Here is a 19,027-nt window from a genome sequence, read left to right as displayed (position 1 = left end):
AACAAATATTCAGTGGCTCCGGAATATCGCATGGAGCTGTTCAGATTATGGTTACCAACACACCTTAATCAAAGGTATGAGGTAACGGGGAGGATGCAACCCACGAATGGCCAGTTTCATGATAAGGAAGAACGTCTCTCCATACTCACGAGACTGGCCACGGGTCACTGGGATGTCACTCCAGAGGTCCTGTCAAAATTCAAGCCTACTATACATGATGAACCCTTGTCATTGTGTAGTCGGTTTGAAGCAATGTACAGGAGGGTTACCAAAGATCAGGGTATTGGGATTCCACAAGGCATGGTGCGCATGTTTGTGGAAAAATTCCCATATCTTGATACTGCAATCCGGCTGAGTGCAGCTAGGGAGCCATCCCTCACGGACGCAGCCATGATTATTGAGCAGTGTAGACAAGACATACTGCTCAGTAAGAGGTCTGTGAAAGTGAGGGAGCGTGTGCCTGTATACGGTAGGTCACAAGACGACCGGGTACAACACACGAGGTATACATCCACCGTTCGCCCCACGGCCCCACCGTTGGAAAGGGCAGGAAACTTTCGTTGTTTCCTGTGCTTACAAGAGGGGCATATAAAAAGAAATTGTCCACAGTGGTTACACATTAACCGGACAAATTCGGATAAAAATGGCAATAATAACGGTTTCAGGATGAAACCCAATTTTGCCAGGCCTGTGGGGGGACAGGGTGATATGAATCTGGGACATTCATCAGGGCAAGCACCAAAATGCTTGGCGGTCATGAATGTCCCAGGGGGCGTGGAATCAAGAGATTCCACACCTAAGGATCAGGAACAGAGCGCAAGAGTGGCAGTATGTACCACACAAGTACCTACTGGGAGTCTGGTGGATATCGAATGAAGATTAGGGGTCCCTAAAGAGTTGGCACCAGTATGTCCAATCATACTGGATCCTTCAGGGAGACCCCATATAAAAGCCACGATAAAAGATAAAGAAACGGAAATCATGCTTGATACTGGGGCGGAAATCTCCATTACCAATATCAAGCATGATCTACTCCCCAACAGCCCTCAGTGTGTGGTGATCGGATTTGATCACCAACAAGGGGGGGTGAAGGCCCACAGAATTGATGAGGTAATCATTCAGATTACCAGGTGCACTACCCTCAGGATACCCATGTGGTATTACCCCGGTTCTGATAACATTATCGGAACCGATGTAATGACACAAAATGGGTGGATCCTGGATCTGGCAAATTGCATTGTGTGGAGAGGTCCCAGACGAGCCAAGGTGTTTGTCATTCAACGCCAGTATCTGGGACCACCTTTGCCAGCAGTAGATAACTCTACTGATGTGCTGGAACACAAGTGGCCTGAGGTCTCACACAATCCAGACCTTGAGCCTATTGTGTACAAGCACCCTGATCTGTGGGCCCAAAGTAAGAATGACTGTGGCAGACTGATTGGCGTTTTGGTAGACATAGAGGGTCCTGACCCTCCACCTCAACGCCAATATCGATTTCCACCAGAGGCCACCCATTCAATTATGGACACAATCCTTGAATTGAAGACTAGGGGTGTGGTCATTGAGGGCAACTCAAAGTGCAACAATGCCCTCTGGCCAGTTAAGAAAAAGGACACGAATGCATGGAGGCTGACCATAGACCTCCGTGTCCTTAACAAATACACCCCAATGTCAGCCCCGGTGGTGGCCCAAACTCCCGACATCATGGCCAGAATAAGTGGCGAAAGCCGCGTATTCTCGACCATCGATGTTGCCAACGGGTTCTTCTCCATCGAACTCACGGAGTCGTGTCGGTACAAATTTGCCTTCACGGTGGGGGACAAACAGTACATGTTTGCGGTACTGCCCCAGGGGTTCCATAGCAGCCCCACGTATTTCCATCAGGCATTGGCGGCTGTGCTGAGTGTATTCTCACGACCGGAATGCCTTTTACAATACGTGGACGACTTGCTTTTGCATACAGAAACCATGGAGGAACACTTGATTCTGTTGAAAGAGCTGCTAGGACTCCTGGCAAAGTCAGGACTCAAACTGAGTCCCCATAAGGCAAATCTGGCTAAAGCAGAGGTAACTTTCCTTGGGGTCCAAATTTCCTGTGGAACCAAAGGTATCATGACGACCCGTGTGGAAGCCATGGTAAAGTTACCCAGGCCTGGCACCCTTCAGGATTTGAGAAAATTCCTGGGGGTCGCCAACTTCATGAGGGAGTTCATAGAGGATTTCGCGGCCAAAGCGAAGCCTCTCTACGAACTCCTTCGGGGAGAGGAACCCTCAATCAAAGGATGGTCCGATGCGCAGGAAGAGGCCTTTTCAACCCTGAAAAGGGACCTCTCCTCGGCGCCTGTGTTGGCCACTCCACATTCAGATGGGGAACTGGCCATACAGGCGCATGCAGGGATCGAGTCTATCGCAGCGATCCTGGTACAGAAAGTAGGCTACGAGACCAGACCGCTGGGATACTTCTCCAGGCTGCTTTCGCCCGTCGAACGAGGGTTCGATGAATGCGCCAAGCAATTGGCAGCCATACACTATGCTGTTAAGACCACTGAGCATATTGTTGGCTTCCGGCCCCTCACTTTGCAGACTCCACATTCACCGTTGACCCTTTTACTCCGTGATACTCTCCCTGGAGTCTCCCAACAGAGATTCGGGAGATGGATCATGGATCTCAGCGGCCGGAATCTGCAGGTGGACCACAAGGCCAAGTATGTTCTGTCCCAGTTGCTTAACCTGACTGGAACTGAACATGACTGTGGCCAACCGGTAATGGACGACTCTCCACAGATGTTCAGGACTGACAAGCATCCAGATGACAGAGTCATCTTTGTTGATGGCTCTCGGTTCTATCTGGATGGGGAATATGTCACAGGTTTTGCTGTGCTGGATGAGACCACTGGTACCCAGAGTCTTGTCCGGTTACCAGGTCACATGTCAGCACAGCGGGCAGAGTTGGAGGCTGTTAAAGAGGCTCTGCTTCTTCACCCTCCAGGGAAACGAACTATATATAGCAACAGCTCATATGTAGTTCGCTCCCTCACATTGCACCTGGACGTTTGGAAGAGAAGAGGATTTGTGGACAGCCAAAACAAACCTCTGGCTCATGTGTCAGTCCTGAAGGAGCTGTGGGAGTGGGGTATGGCACACGTGGCGGAAGCAGCCATCATAACAATCCCGGCGCATCAAAAAGGGGATGAACCTTTGACAATAGGTAACAACCAGGCAGAAGAACTGGCAAAACTAGCAGCAGTATCTGGGACCTTTAGGGAACCAGGCACTGAGCCACTGCCCGCATTCCGGATTGCAGCACATACCCATCTGAGTGACAGCCCTGTGTCATTCGAGGAGGAACAAGCTAAGGATCCTCTTCTAATGACACACATCCAAGTACCACAGCATCCCTGGTCCTTACAACAGGGGATCCTGTGTTACGACACCGGTACACAGTCGCTTCCTCTCCCGGTGGTTCCTCAGCATCTGCAAGCAGAGCTGACACGGTTGAACCACCAAATGTTTGGACATCTTGGCCGGAATAAGCTCTTGCCTCTCCTGAGAGACAAATTGTACTGGCCCGGAATGTCCAACACAGTAGAGGAGGTTACGCAACAGTGCCTGGTGTGTGCTCAGGTTAACCCAAGGGCATCTGCCTTGAAGCCAGTGTTACAGCGGGTTCCTCCTGCCGATGGTCCATGGTCCGCTATCCAAATTGATTTCATCGGACCTTTGCCAACTGGGAGTCGTAACTGTCGTTACGCCCTGGTGGTAGTGGATGTCTTCTCGAAGTGGGTAGAAGCCATCCCTACGGTCAATGATTCGGCCTCCACCACTGCCCGTGTTCTCTGGGAACAAGTTCTGTCACGATGGGGGTTACCCAGATTGATAGAATCCGACAGAGGGACCCATTTCACGGGTAAGGTCATGAAAGCGCTTTGTGGTCTCCTAGACATAAAGCAAAGGTTTCATGTCCCTTATCACCCTCAGTCAGCGGGCATCGTAGAGCGGATGAACCGGACCATCAAAACCCGGCTTTCCAAGGCACTGCTGGAGAAAGGTTCCTCTTGGGTAACCTCCCTTCCAGCTGTGCTAATGGGTATCCGAGCCACAGAGGCCTCTAGTACCGGTATCTCCCCATTTGAACTCATGACCGGACGTAAGATGCCCCTATGCCTACCAAACGAACCCCAAGTGTCGGAGCCCACGAAGAACGCCATCGCCAGGGACTTGTTTCTTCAACAGGTTCAGCAGAACCTGAAGGAGTTACTGCCTCATGCAGCTATACGGTTACACAAACCGTATCTACAGGGGGAAACACCTATGCCCTCTGTAGGAGAAATGGTAATGGTGAAAGTCTTTCGTCGGGTCGGCCCATGGGACGCAAACTGGGAAGGACCGTACAAGGTCCTTGAAGTGATGGGGGACACCATGCTGAAGGTACAAAGGCCTATCACGAGCAAGAAGAAATCCCGTAGACGCCAGGAAGTTTTTTGGATTCACATCGACCAGGCCAAAGCCACCCGAGCCTCCCCAACTCAATAACGAAGACCGTTCCGAGTTGGGTGAGGGGGGGGGGGAGAAAATGGCTTGGTGGATCGAAGGTGAATCCGATACACTTATACACATTCCATCTCATTGCAGAACACAAGAGGGAGACACTCCATGGGACCTCACTACCAGGGAAGAGCTAGGCATCCTCTGAATGGGATACGTATCCAGCTTGTGACACTGGTGGTAAGCATGTTGGTGGCAGGCTCAGCCTCTTCAGGGGAGGACCTGGGGACTAATATTGGTATGGCCAGCATATCACTTGATGGACCCGGCCTTTTAATGGTGGAATGTTTGGGTGGCAAAATCCTGGAACCATACGAGCACGTTACCTTTACACCAGGTCAATGGTATCTGTATGGTTTCCAGAGAGAGGGTTTTGCCAACGGTGTAATTCAGCATTATACCCCGGTGGAGAATGTGTCTGCCATACAACATGACTTGCACGCTCTCTGTCTCAAGGAATACAGGCATTTTCAGGACTTGGACCCTGTACCTATCAAATCCTTAAGATGGGTGTCTAGGAATCCACACCTGCACCCTTACCAGCAAGTGAGAGCCAACACTACCTCAGTGTTGTGTACAAAGGAGGGTTTGCTGAGTCCTGAAGATGTCACTGGGGCAGAGTACAGCGGTTGGTATATCCTGAAAGCTACCTTCCTAGGGAAGGATAGCAGAAACGGGTTGAGGGTTAGGACATATTTCGATAGGCCCATTCCGGTAAAAGGCACCCTGAAGGCTTATTGTATGTTGAGGGATTCCCAGATGATTATCACCAGGGAATCCAGTTATGTACAGGGACATGTATCCACAGATTACTTGCGAACCAGCATAATGATGTTAAAGTTAAATTGCAGTGACTCTGATCAGGCCATCTGGAATGATCAGAGTGGTCCGGTAAAACTGGAGGGTTTGTATCGAGCCACAGTTTTAAAGGTACGGACCGATGCCAAGGACCCAAGGTATGCGCAGTTAAAGGGGTCTCCATCCATACGGTCTTTCACGATTACGATCATGAGAGACAACTGCGTTCCTGAGGTGACGGGATACTATTTCGTCACCTATGCCCACTGGGAACAGGATACCCAGATGGTGATGTTAGACACTAATCCCTGGAGGTGGGATTTAGTGTGTAATGGGGTGGACACCCCTACAGTGGATGTATGGATGGATGGTACCCCTATGACTGAGGAATACCGGGGTAGGTATGTGTCTTCCGATTGGACAGACCCCAGAGGCAGGGACATTAACTTTGACATCAATATAGACGGTTCATTCAAGTGGCCTTTTTGCGAGGCAGCCGACGAAGGGTGCTGGACCTTTACTCAATGGGTCTATCTGTCTCAAACCAAACCCGTAGGGAAACTAGTGTTACAGGCTGGAGAAGACGAACAATGGTATCCATTCAAAGGACGGGGACAGGTCTGTGTTACGGTAGTAAGGGTCCCTTACGAAACAGAAGGTCTCCAACCCGTAAGACCACATTCAGACTCTTGCACCACCCCTATCCATCAATTGGCAGACCCTGTAGCTCCTCAACTGTCATCCCCCTGGAAGATCATCACGGAGGCAAAATTCATCCTGTTTACCTGGAGAATTTCCGTAGATGACTTCCGAGTTGATCACTGGGATCACAGGTGTGAGGAGTTCGTTAGGAACCAAATTGACATGGTAAGAGGTTGGATAGAGGCGGGGCAAGAGGTCAGGAAAGACGACTCTCGACCCAGGAAGAACAGGGGGAGGAGAGACCTGGTGGCTATGGGACTTGGCGGAGGTGCTTTGGGAGTGGGTGCCCTGAACACTATGGATATGGAAGTCCTGAGAAGTAAGCTTGGGGAGGTTGCGCAACACGCCGGGGAAGGATTCAAGACCCAGATTGATGTGGACCACGTCTTAGAGGGTTTACAACACTCGCACATTGATGCCACTACCTCTCTATCTTCGGCTATACGTGAGAAGTTTAGGAGGTTAGTTGTGGGTCTTTTGGAGGAGCAGGATCGGGCTCAGCTTGCTCTGGCGTGTACGCAGGTCCAGAGTGAACTTTCGGACAACCTTAAACATATGGTCACGGCACTTCACAACGGCCACTTCCCATTCAACCTCCGTCAGCGAATAAGTCCACTGATTTCTCCTTTTGCCATTAATCACACCAACTGGTGGGTGGTTCAGTGGCATGGATGTCAAAATTTAACCTGCACTGCTTCGTCCCTGGCACCTGTATCCGGTCGCATCAGACAAGGATACAGTGTCATCAATCTAGGAACGATGATTAACAACCAGACGGTGCTTCATCCCCAGCTCCCCTCGGGCGTTCTAACCTATGAGGAGGGCCATCCCTCTTTGTTTGATACAGAGGGATGTCGGATAAAGGAGAATGCCATCCTCTGTCAGGGTAGTCGGGAGCGGATGCTCAGACACCAGTGAGGGGTCCTGTGAGATGAAGGCCAACCCAATGCCCTCATCCTCTTTGAAATATTTGGGGCAGGGGTATTGGTGTTGGTACCAAGGGAGTGATCCATCATATGCAATTTTTGGGCTTAACTGCACCGAACGAGGAACACTCCGCCCCGGAGCGTACTGCACCCTTAGTCCCGTTTTAGGTTTGAATGTCGCAGAGCAGCAGGGAAGAACCCCAATTACCCCAGAGAAAAGACTTGACATCCGCCCCGATGTTCCTGTAAGACTTCAGAAGATTCCTCTTGGGTTCGGCAAAGAACTTAGACATCTCCTGATGGATTCCAGCCAAGAGGAAGAGATCATACAACGTCTTCGGGAGACGGAGAAGCAAGCCACCATTCAACTCACCCATGACAGAACAAAGATTATCGCGGTTGCCACAGCATTGGACAAGGACTCAAAGGTTTCGTGGTGGGAGAGTCTTTTCGGATACAGTCCTAAGGCAACGTCATTTTTCAATTTATTGATACACCCGGTGATAGTGCTTCTGGTTCTGGTTGGACTCATGTACCTTGGACTATGGTGGATGTATCGGAGAGTCAAGAGACTAACGGACCAACTAAACCAGAACCAGACGGCACTTCATGAAGTCAACCGCCGAAGGCCCAGGGCTTGACTTCACAAGAAGTCCTGAGGCCTAATCACCCAAAGGACAGGACAATTGGACGGAACTCTTGGGTTTGGGGGGTTGGGGGTTACTGTGTAAATAGGTGGTGTGAATGGGGATAGAATAGGGCACGATAGGGACAGGCCCCTCTGGTTGCCGTTTGCCACTTTAACCCCTGAACGGTGAGGATCATGAGGGAAAACCTGGATGTGTAGTGTAACGGAGGTATTCCCGTTGTTAGAATTTAGGTACCGTGACATCACCTCTATTGAAGAAAGATCTGACCTGCCTCGTAAAGACCGATTCAGCTGTCCATGGGAGAACCGCACCCATCCTTCGATCAAGATGGAACAAGACATGACGCAAAATGGAGACTGAGACTGTAAGGGTGGACCCACCCCAGATTCCTTGGGCGTGGACGACACCTGAAGATCGGCAGCAATTGCCGAGAGACAGCGAGGGTGTGGTCATTCTAAACTTCAGGAGTGACCGACACCGGAAGAATGAGAGAAAGACCAATCAAAGACTGCGAGGTACAAGCCACTCCGGAAGTCCAGAAAGAGATGACAGTAGGAGGGGCTGACACCGTAACAATCAAGGCAGAAGAGTTCCTGGGAAAAGAAGACGACGGTGTATCCTGTGGATGGAGGAGTCGGTTACAGTGAAGGGCAGGTCAAAGGAAGTCGTTGGGTTAGATGATGTCTAGGTACCTAAGAGACAGGGTGTACTCCGGTTTTCCTGGACCATCACCGAGGATGGGGTTGAAGGGGACAAAGATGCCTCCACCCTTCCCCCCCAAGATATTGTCGTATTTCCGACAACAGGGGGATTGTTGAGGAAGGGTGGTAGATATGCATGCCTACTGGGGCATACATATATATATTTGCGGTGCATAATCCCCTCCGAGGGCGATGTGCGCAGATGTGCCCAGCACCTGCGCCCATCTGCCTCTGATATTCCCCCAGGGGCTCATTCATGCCCCTGTGGGGATTGATATATATGTATGCCCCCTTGATATGCCCCCTTGATATGTGCCACCTTGATATATATATGTATGCCCCCTTGATATGTGCCCCCTGAAAATATACATATACCCCCTTGATATTGCCCCCTGTGATGCCCCCATATGTACTGTCCGTTCATATATGCTTATAGATGTGCCCCAAGCATCTATAGGCATATATGCCGGAATCATGCTGCCTGGTGGAGGAGACCGACAGTTGGACAATCATGTCCAGCGTCGGCCTCTACAAAGGACAAAGGATCAATGAGATCCTCTGCCCTTTGTCACCATCTCCGATCGCGCCGGAGATGGTACGCCAACCGAGACATGGGAACAAAGCGTTCCCATGCCCCTGTGAGTGGCTGACCTCCGGCGCTGTAATTACAGCGCCGGAGGTAGGCGTCCGCTTCACAGGCGGGAGGATCAAAGGATCCCCCCCCTGGAAGCGCGCTCCAAGATCCTCGGGCCGGCGCGGTGACGTCACATCACCGCGCCGGCCCACGTGTTCAGGCCGGCCGTGCGCATGCGCACGGCGGCAAAAGGGGGACTGCGAGCGGGCGCCGCCAAGTTTTAATAGGCAGGCGGCGCTCCGCTCAGCAGTCCAAGACACCACCTGGCAGGACATCACCCCTGGACTGACGAGCCCCCCTGGACAACGAGCAGAACATTAAGTATCATTAACCCCTTTTTCCCTCCCTATACCACCAACGATTAACCCCTGATTACTCCCCTTACCACTATACCACCAACGATTAACCCCTGATTCCCTGCATTACTCCCCTTACCACTGCCCCACCAACGTTTAACCCTTTAATTCCCTGACCCCATATTGCTAACCCCCTGATTTACCCTAGTCCCTGCCACTCCTGATTAACCCTATCTACTCCCTGATCCCTGCCCTGATACCCTATTCCTGATTAACCCTATCTACTCCCTGATATAGTCCCTGCCCTGATACCCTATTTGTGCCTCCTGGTTAACCCTATCCACTCCCTGCCCTGATATCCCTATTGTGAACCCTATATCATACCCCTGAGCCCCCCCTTAGTGTTTGTGGTCTGCTTATCCCCAGCAAAACCACCGTTAACCCTCGTCGTTCCCCTAGGGATAGAATATTAGTCAGGTGGGTGGGTTGTTAATGTTACTTGGATGTGTGAACTGTCTAGTTAGTTTATGGGTGGAATTTGGGAACGTGTAGTGTAGTTGAGTACTGTATATTTAGTGTGGTGTTGACAGTATTGTGTGCGTAGTGTATTGTAATAAATACTGTGTTACTTGTACCCTTTGTGTAGTGTGTACTTGTTAGCGGTAGTAAGTAAGGCGCATGCAGCTAGTATAGTGATTAGTGTAAGGCATAGCGAAGATATTGATTATATAAAGGCATAAATAGGCGGAGTCATCACTAGACGGCTCCTCCTATTTAGGAATATTAATTATCGATATTCGCATAATATCAGTGATTAATATTCCCCCCTTTACACACATCATCAATAAATACAAGAGAACCAGTTCCATTGGCAGCCATACATGCCCACACCATGACACTACCACCATGCTTCAATGATGAGGTGGTATGCTTAGGATAATGAGCAGTTCCTTTCCTTCTCCATACTCTTCTCTTCCCATCACTCTGGTACAAGTTGATCTTGGTCTCCTCTGTCCATAGGATGTTGTTCCAGAACTGTTAGGGCTTTTTTAGATGTCGTTTGGCAAACTCTAATCTGGCCTTCCTGTTTTTGAGGCTCACCAATGGTTTACATCTTGTGGTGAACCCTCTGTATTCACTCTGATGAAGTCTTCTGATGAGAGGCACTGGGAGCTGATGGAGAGGCACTGGGGGCTGGTGAGAGGCTACTGGGGGCTGCTATAAGGCATGGGGCTCTTATCTGAGGTGGGTCATTCATATTGGGGTCTAAGCTGAGGTGTGATCTGAAGTCTTATTGGGGTCTTATTAACATTGGGGATCTTATTGGGGCTGTCAGCTGAGGTCTGATTAACATTGGGGGTCTGACCTGAAGTGTAATAAAAAATAAAAAAAATTCCGGAGCAAAAAAATTGCTATGGGGCCCAGTCATTTCTAGCTACGTCCCTGACCAAGACAGAAGCAGGCACCTTCTCCTTCACGCTCCCAAGCAAAGCTCACCCCTGTGCAGAATATTAACGTCTGGTCCGGCACTCTAGACAGATAATTTATAGTCCTCCCGGGACTCCCCAGGGCCACACCCTCCATCACTAGGATAATTTAGTGGCCCTTAATTTGAGTCCCACTCGAGGCTACCCGGGGTTACACCCTTCGTCACTAAGACAGATAAATCAGTAACCCCTAAATCAAGCCCCATCCCAAAGAACCCTGGGGCTACACACTCTGTCTAAACAGGACAGTTTATTTAGTAGCCCCTAATGCGGCTCTGCCCCCCCTGCCAGTGGAAATCTCTTGCTCTGCTTAACCGTTAACTGTAAAGGTGCCTGACACAAACTAGACAAACAAACAGTAGAGCAAACTCAAAACTTTCCGGATTCTAGGAACTCAGAATTTTACATCAACCGAAGTTGCTACTACGTAACATCAATAGAAGAACAGATTATCACAGCAAGAGGGAGGTGAGATAACCAAAAAATTCTCACCTTGTCTCTGAGTCTGAAGTCCTCCTCCTCAAGAGTGGTCCACCGTGCTCTGGGAACCACAAAACTTTGGCTAGCGACGTTACTTCTCCTGAGCCCCACGTTGGGCACCAACTGATAAAGAGGGCATTACCACTCTTTGCCCCCCTCCCCCCCCACTATCTCCTATGGTTGATCCTGTGTCATCATATGTATTTACTTCATGTGTTGCAAAATGTGTCTTCATATTTTCTTTCTAATTACTGTTGAAGTGTAATGTGGCTGGTTCACCAGCAGATGGCAACAGTGGCAGAGTTAGTTTCCCTGGAGAGGAACATTCTAGTTCCATTCCAGCCCTTTCTAGAGAGGGAGGAGTTTAGCTAGTAAAAGTGAGTTCAGAGTAGCCCCTGCTTGGGGAAGCAGCAGGTCCTCGTCCCTCCTGGACAAGCCTGCAGAAAGTAAGTCTAGAGGATCCCCTCCTTGGGGAAGAAGCAGGCCTCGTCCCTGCTGGACAGGCCCTGCCTGTGGGTTTGAAACAGTTGCATGTCCCCTCCTGGGCTTGCATTGCCTAAAGCCAAGCTAAGGAAGCTTGAAGCCAGGAAGAAGTTTTCCTAGGATTACAGTGAGAGACAGCTTTCTGTAGTCTGTCTCTGTCTTTGGCTCGATCTAAGTTCCAGCAGAAGAGGAAAAGTTCCTATTCAATCCAGCCAACATAGCAGAGCCGAGAGAGTACAGATATAGCAGGGCCAAGAGTGTTTGCCTGCCAAAACTAATGCCAAAACCTGCTGATGACAAAGATAAAGTTGGAAGATTGTTCCCTGATGCAAGTAAAGCTGTGTTCAACTATATACAAAGTCTGGACTCCATTTATTCTACTTATTCATCATCCAAGTTAATCACCCCCTTTTCCACTGTTTCGGACGACCACATCTGGGATCCAAGGATATCCAGGTAGGAGCATCGTGACACGTGCATACAACGCCTTCAGGGAGATTGTAGGACACTCTACACCACTCTGGAAATCCTACATCTGGGTACCACTATACTTAAAGGGGACTCCATGTCCTTGTTGCTTCAATGCAACTGGCGTAACGACAACTTTCTCTATCAGAGGGACATACAGTTGCAAGAAAAAGTATGTGAACCCTTTGGAATGATATGGATTTCTGCACAAATTGGTCATAAAATGTGATCTGATCTTCATCTAAGACCCAACAATAGACAATCACAATCTGCTTAAACTAATAACACATAAATAATTAAATATTACCATGTTTTTATTGAACACACCATGTAAACATTCACAGTGCAGGTGGAAAAAGTATGTGAACCCTTGGATTTAATAACTGGTTGAACCTTCTTTTGGCAGCAAAAACTTCAACCAAACGTTTTTCTGTAGTTGCAGATCAGCAATATTCTTGGGATGTCTGGTGTGAATCGCTTTCTTGAGGTCATGCCACAGCATCACAATCGGGTTGAGGTCAGGACTCTGACTGGGCCACTCAAGAAGGCATATTTTCTTCTGTTTAAGCCATTCTGTTGTTGATTTACTTCTATGCTTTCAGTTGTTGTCCTGTTGCAACACCCATCTTCTGTTGAGCTTCAGCTGGTGGATAGATGGCCTTAAGTTCTCCTGCAAAATATCTTGATAAACTTGGGAATTCATTTTTCCTTCGATGATAGCAATCCATCCAGGACCTGACGCAGCAAAGCAGCCCCAAACCATGATGCCCCCACCGCCATTCACAGTTGGAATGAGGTTTTGATGTTGGTGTACTGTGCCTCTTTTTCTCCACACATAGTGTTGTGAGTTTCTTCCAAACAACTCAACTTTGTTTTCATCTGTCCACAGAATATTTTGCCAGTACTGCTGTGGAACATCCATGTGCTCTTGTGCAAACTGTAAATGTGCAGCAATGTTTTTTTGGGACAGCAGTGGCTTCCTCTGTGGTATCCTCCCACACTAAACAAATTCTTGTTTAGTGTTTTACGCATCGTAGATTCGCTAACAGGGATGTTAGCATATGCCAGAGTCTTACCGTGGACTGATGAACAGCAAGGCTTTTGGAGATACTTTAATTAACCCTTTCCAGCTTTATGCAAGTCAACAATTCTTAATCGTAGCTCTTCTGAGAGCTCTTTGGTGATAGGCATCATTCATATCAGGCAATGCTTTTTGTGAAGAACTGGTGTGTGTTTTTTTTATAGGGCAGGGCAGCTGTAACCAACACCTCCAATCTCATCTCATTGATTGGACTCCAGTTGGCTGACACCTCACTCCAATTAGCTCTTGGAGATGTCATTAGTCTAGGGGTTCACATACTTTTTCCACCTGCACTGTGAATGTTTACATGGTGTGTTCAATATAAACATGGTAACATTTAATTCTTTGTGTGTTATTAGTTTAAGCAGACTGTGATTGTCTATTGTTGTGACTTAGATGAAGATCAGATCACATTTTATGACCAATTTGTGCAGAAATCCATATCATTCCAAAGGGTTCACATACTTTTTCTTGCAACTGTATATCGTAAAAACCTCTTAAAGGGTAATGGATACTCCAGACGCTGACAAAAACTCCCGTCTGTTGCATAAACAGAGGAAAAAATCTGTTGAACCATAAAGAAATTCCTTATGAAGATGCGTTAGATCCATTCCATGGAATCTGAAAGAAGGGAGTTTGCTTCTTTGTTACTGATTCCCTACCAGAAGGGGAGGTGTCCTGTGTATTAATTCTGCAATATGAACAAGTGTCTGCAGTAGAGTAATTCTACAGGAATGGCCACAGTGATGTTTCCTGCTTCATCAACACAGACCATCTTATTCTGTATATATCTGTATAATACAGCGCCTCTTGTACAGGAATATAACTAGTATAATACTGCCCTATGTACAAGAATATAACTACTATAATATAGCTTCATATGCACAAGAATATAACTACTATTATACTGATCCTTATGTTTAAGAATATAACCGCTATAATTATTCCCATGTATAAGAATATAACCACTATAATACTGCCCTCCTATGTACAAAACTATAAGGCCGCTTTCACGCGGGGGCGAGAATTCCGCACGGGTGCAATGCGTGAGGTGAACGCATTGCACCCACACTAAATCCGGACCCATTCACTTCAATGGGGCTGTGCACATGAGTGGTGATTTTCACACATCACTTGTGTGTTGCGCGAAAATCACAGCAAGCTCTACATTGTGCGTTTTTCACACAACGCAGGCCCCATAGAAGTGAATGGGGCTGCGTGAAAATCGCAAGCATCCATAAGCAAGTGCGGATGCGGTGTGATTTCACACATGGTTTCTAGGTGACGATCGGGATGGGGACCCGATCTTTATTATTTTCCCTTATAACATGGTTATAAGGTAAAATAATAGAATTCTTAATACAGAATGCCAAGTCAATTAGGAAAGGAGGGGTTAAAAAAAAAAAATTATTAAAAATGAAACTCACCTCATCCACTTGTTCGCGCAGCATGGCTTGTCTTCTTTCTTCTTCTTTGAGGACCTGAGAGAAAAGGACCTTAGGTGACGTCACTGAGCTCATCACATGGTCCGTCACATGGTCCATTACCATGGTGATGGACCATGTGACGGACCATGTGATGAGCTCAGTGACGTAACCTAAGGTACTTTTCTCCCAGGTCCTCAAAGACGACGACAAGCCGGGCTGCGCGAACAAGTGGATGAGGCGAGTTTAATATATTTTTTTTTAACCCCTCCATCCCTAATTTACTTAGCATTCTGCATTAAGAATGCTATTATTTTCCCTTATAACCATGTTATAAGGGAAAATATTAAAATCTACAGAACACCTAACCCAAACCCCAACTTCAGTGAAGAAGTCCGGGTACCACATTCAGTTTTTTCTCACGCGCGTGCAAAATGCATTGCACTTGCGTGGAAAATATTGAAGAACGCAACGCAATCGCATACAAAACTCACCCCACTCGCAGGCAAAAATCGCACAATTTTGCTGCCACGCATCCTATCCGGCCCTCATGCCAGTGTGAAAGAGGCTTAACTGTAATAAAGATTGGGTTAATGACTCCCTGGATACATTTAGGATGGGTTTTCACATACCAGCTAAGATCCGTATAGCATATACACTGCAGTATGGAGGGAATTTATCATTCTCCCTACACTCGTTTTCTGATGTAAAAAATGTTGCAGACTTCATGTAGCATTTCTATGCTGCCCTTGCCACTTTTCTAAAAAGGGGGCATGGTAGGGGCACCACCAGCAGGTCTAACATACAGTACAGACCAAAAGTTTGGACACCTTCTCATTCAAAGAGTTTTCTTTCTTTTCATGACTATGAAAATTGTAGATTCACACTGAAGGCATCAAAACTATGAATTATGTGGAATTATATACATAACAAAAAAGTGTGAAACAACTGAAAATATGTCATATTCTAGGTTCTTCAAAGTAGCCACCTTTTGCTTTGATTACTGCTTTGCACACTCTTGGCATTCTCTTGATGAGCTTCAAGAGGTAGTCACCTGAAATGGTTTTCACTTCACAGGTGTGCCCTGTCAGGTTTAATAAGTGGGATTTATTGCCTTATAAATGGGGTTGGGACCATCAGTTGCGTTGTGGAGAAGTCAGGTGGATACACAGCTGATATCCTACTGAATAGACTGTTAGAATTTGTATTATGGCAAGAAAAAAGCAGCTAAGTAAAGAAAAACGAGTGGCCATCATTACTTTAGGAAATGAAGGTCAGTGAGTCCGAAAAATTGGGGTAACTTTAAAAGTGTACCCAAGTGCAGTCACAAAAACCATCAAGCACTACAAAGAAACTGGCTAACATGCGGACCGCCCCAGGAAAGGAAGACCAAGAGTCACCTCTGCTGCGGAGGATACGTTCATCAGAGTCACCAGCCTCAGAAATCGCAGGTTAACAGCAGCTCAGATTAGAGACCAGGTCAATGCCACACAGAGTTCTAGCAGCAGACACATCTCTAGAACAACTGTTAAGAGGAGACTGTGAGAATCAGGCCTTCATGGTAAAATATCTGCTAGGAAACCACTGCTAAGGACAGGCAACAAGCAGAAGAGACTTGTTTGGGCTAAAGAACACAAGGAATGGACATTAGACCAGTGGAAATCTGTGCTTTGGTCTGATGAGTCCAAATTTGTGATCTTTGGTTCCAACCACCCTGTCTTTGTGCGACGCAGAAAAGGTGAACGGACGGACTCTACATGCCTGGTTCCCACCGTGAAGCATGGAGGAGGAGGTGTGATGGTGTGGGGGAGCTTTGCTGGTGACACTGTTGGGGATTTATTCAAAATTTAAAGCATACTGAACCAGCATGGCTACCACAGCTTCTTGCAGCGGCATGCTATTCCATCCGGTTTGCGTTTAGTTGGACCATCATTTATTTTTCAACAGGACAATGACCCCAAACACCTCCAGGCTGTGTAAGGGCTATTTGACCATGACGGAGAGTGATGGGGTGCTGCGCCAGATGACCTGGCCTCCACAGTCACCGGACCTGAACCCAATCGAGATGGTTTGGGGTGAGCTGGACCGCAGAATGAAGGCAAAAGGGCCAACAAGTGCTAAGCATCTCTGGGAACTCCTTCAATACCGTTGGAAGACCATTTCAGGTGACTACCTCTTGAAGCTTATCAAGAGAATGCCAAGAGTGCAAAGCAGTAATCAAAGCAAAAAGGTGGCTACTTTGAAGAACCTAGAATATGACATATTTTCAGTTGTTTCAAACTTTTTTTGTTATGTATATAATTCCATATGTGTTAATTCATCGTTTTGATGCCTTCAGTGTGAATCTACAATTTTCAGTCATGAAAATAAAGAAAACTCTTTGAATGAGAAGGTGTCCAAACTTTTGGTCTGTACTGTATTTATTTTCTTTTACACAATTTTTGGGCATTAATAAAGACTGAAATCTACACCAAATCAGTTTACTCGCATGGACTGCCTGAGGATGCACCTAATTAATAATGAGGCCTGCACAGGGGATATCATAGACCGACGTAAATCACTGGTTTCGCCCCTATGTGTTTTACCTTTACTTACTGAGAAACCACGCTAATTTGTGATAAACTGCTGTGGTTTTGTTGTGCTGTACTTGGCTGCAAGGTGGAAACTCTTTCTTAGGCTAACCAGGCCTGTTTGTCATTTAACCCCATCACGCTTCATACATGCTGCGTGTCAGCTTGATCACCTACGTTCATGGACGTTTAACATCTTGGATGCCATGGCAAATAGGGAATGCAGTATCTGATATTTTCCCTCTGTCCTCCAATCGACAACCCTGCGATCTCTCTTCTATCTGGACTTTCTGAAATGCCTCAGTGTTCTTCACTATCCAGAGAAGATACTTGCTGGAATTCAGGTTCCTTCGGATAGCCTCATCAATCGCACAAGTCCTATGCTCTAATACAGGGATGTCAAACTCGTGGCCCTCCAGCTGTTGCAAAACTACAACTCCCATCATGCCTGGGCATACTACAGCTATCAGGGAATGATGGGAGTTGTAGTTTTGCAACATCTGGAGGGCCATGAGTTTGACATCCATGCTCTAATACATGGATCATCAACCTCTGGCACTCCAGCTGCCGTGAAACTGCAACTCCCATAGAAGTGAATAGAGCATTCTGGGAATTGTAGTTTCAGAACAGCTGGAGTGCCGGAGGTTGCTGATCCCTGCTCTAATACTCCATCTTCCTCAATAATTCCTAGACAAGGAAGGACTGGAAAAAGTTCCTTATTACGAGTATATTCCAGGACTGTGAAGAAGAAAAAAAAGAAAAAAAAAAAAAAAAAAAAAAAAAGGTATCTAATCATAGACTTCAATTATGTCAAAAGATTTTTATCAAGAAGAAATTGGAGGTGATAGGCTCTGTTCAGTCAATCCTTCAAGTAGACAGCTTTATGGCACTGACTTCACCAACCTCACCGATGAGTACCTTCAGGTAACCACAAGAAATTCTTAAGAACTTCAAAACTCAGCTGTGTTCTTTCTTTCTTGATGGACAGGGCCAGGTTCTGTTAGAATTTCGCTGGAATTAAATGATTCATTTAAAGTTCCATCTGTCCTACCAGGGCACAGGGACAGAAATACCACTTATTTTACTGCTGTTAGGACTAAGGGAAAAACAAATTAAATTTTTGGATTCAGCCCAAGCGTTGATTTCTATCTTCACAATATCAGGCAGTCCACATTTGAGGTACCCTCAATATTAAATCTGACCCCAAACTCTTCAAACAGATAACTTGCAAAATGAGGTATTCAGATCCCAACATCATGGCAACTCAAAACAATACAAACACAAAGAACCTTTGCTCTTGCTCAGTACAAGGACATCCAATAGACGGGCAGTTGGGCAAACAAACTAATTTATGCCTTTCCACCTTTTTTTTCGGATTCAAAGAATTCTCAGGAATAAACTAGACAGAAGTTATAGTGATTATTACATTCTGGCCCTTGGTTTTCACTTGTTTCCTGCTGGCTCAATAGGACCTGTTCTACGTTTCTGTTTGAGAAGTTGTACTTGTTAATGGCACAATTTAATATTGCATACAATGTATTGGAAAGTTGGAACCGCGGGGGGGATACGGGGGGGGACGCAATTCTACCTTTGTCTTATGTTTGTTTTTCAAAGAGTTCATTGTGCAGTAAAAATGACACGGTTTCCTTTATTCTACAGGTCCGTACATTTACAGCGATAAAAAATTAGTTTTGGTACTTTTTTGTATATTTAAACACTTTTTAAAAAGTAAGAAAAAAAATAAAATATGTCTTTGCATCACCATATTTTGACACCCATAAC

The sequence above is a fragment of the Bufo gargarizans genome, chromosome 6 (assembly GCF_014858855.1).
Source record: "Bufo gargarizans isolate SCDJY-AF-19 chromosome 6, ASM1485885v1, whole genome shotgun sequence".
In the NCBI taxonomy this organism is placed as follows: Eukaryota; Metazoa; Chordata; class Amphibia; order Anura; family Bufonidae; genus Bufo; species Bufo gargarizans.
The sequence above is the reverse complement of the archived record's forward strand: the minus strand, read 5'-3'. Positions refer to the sequence as shown.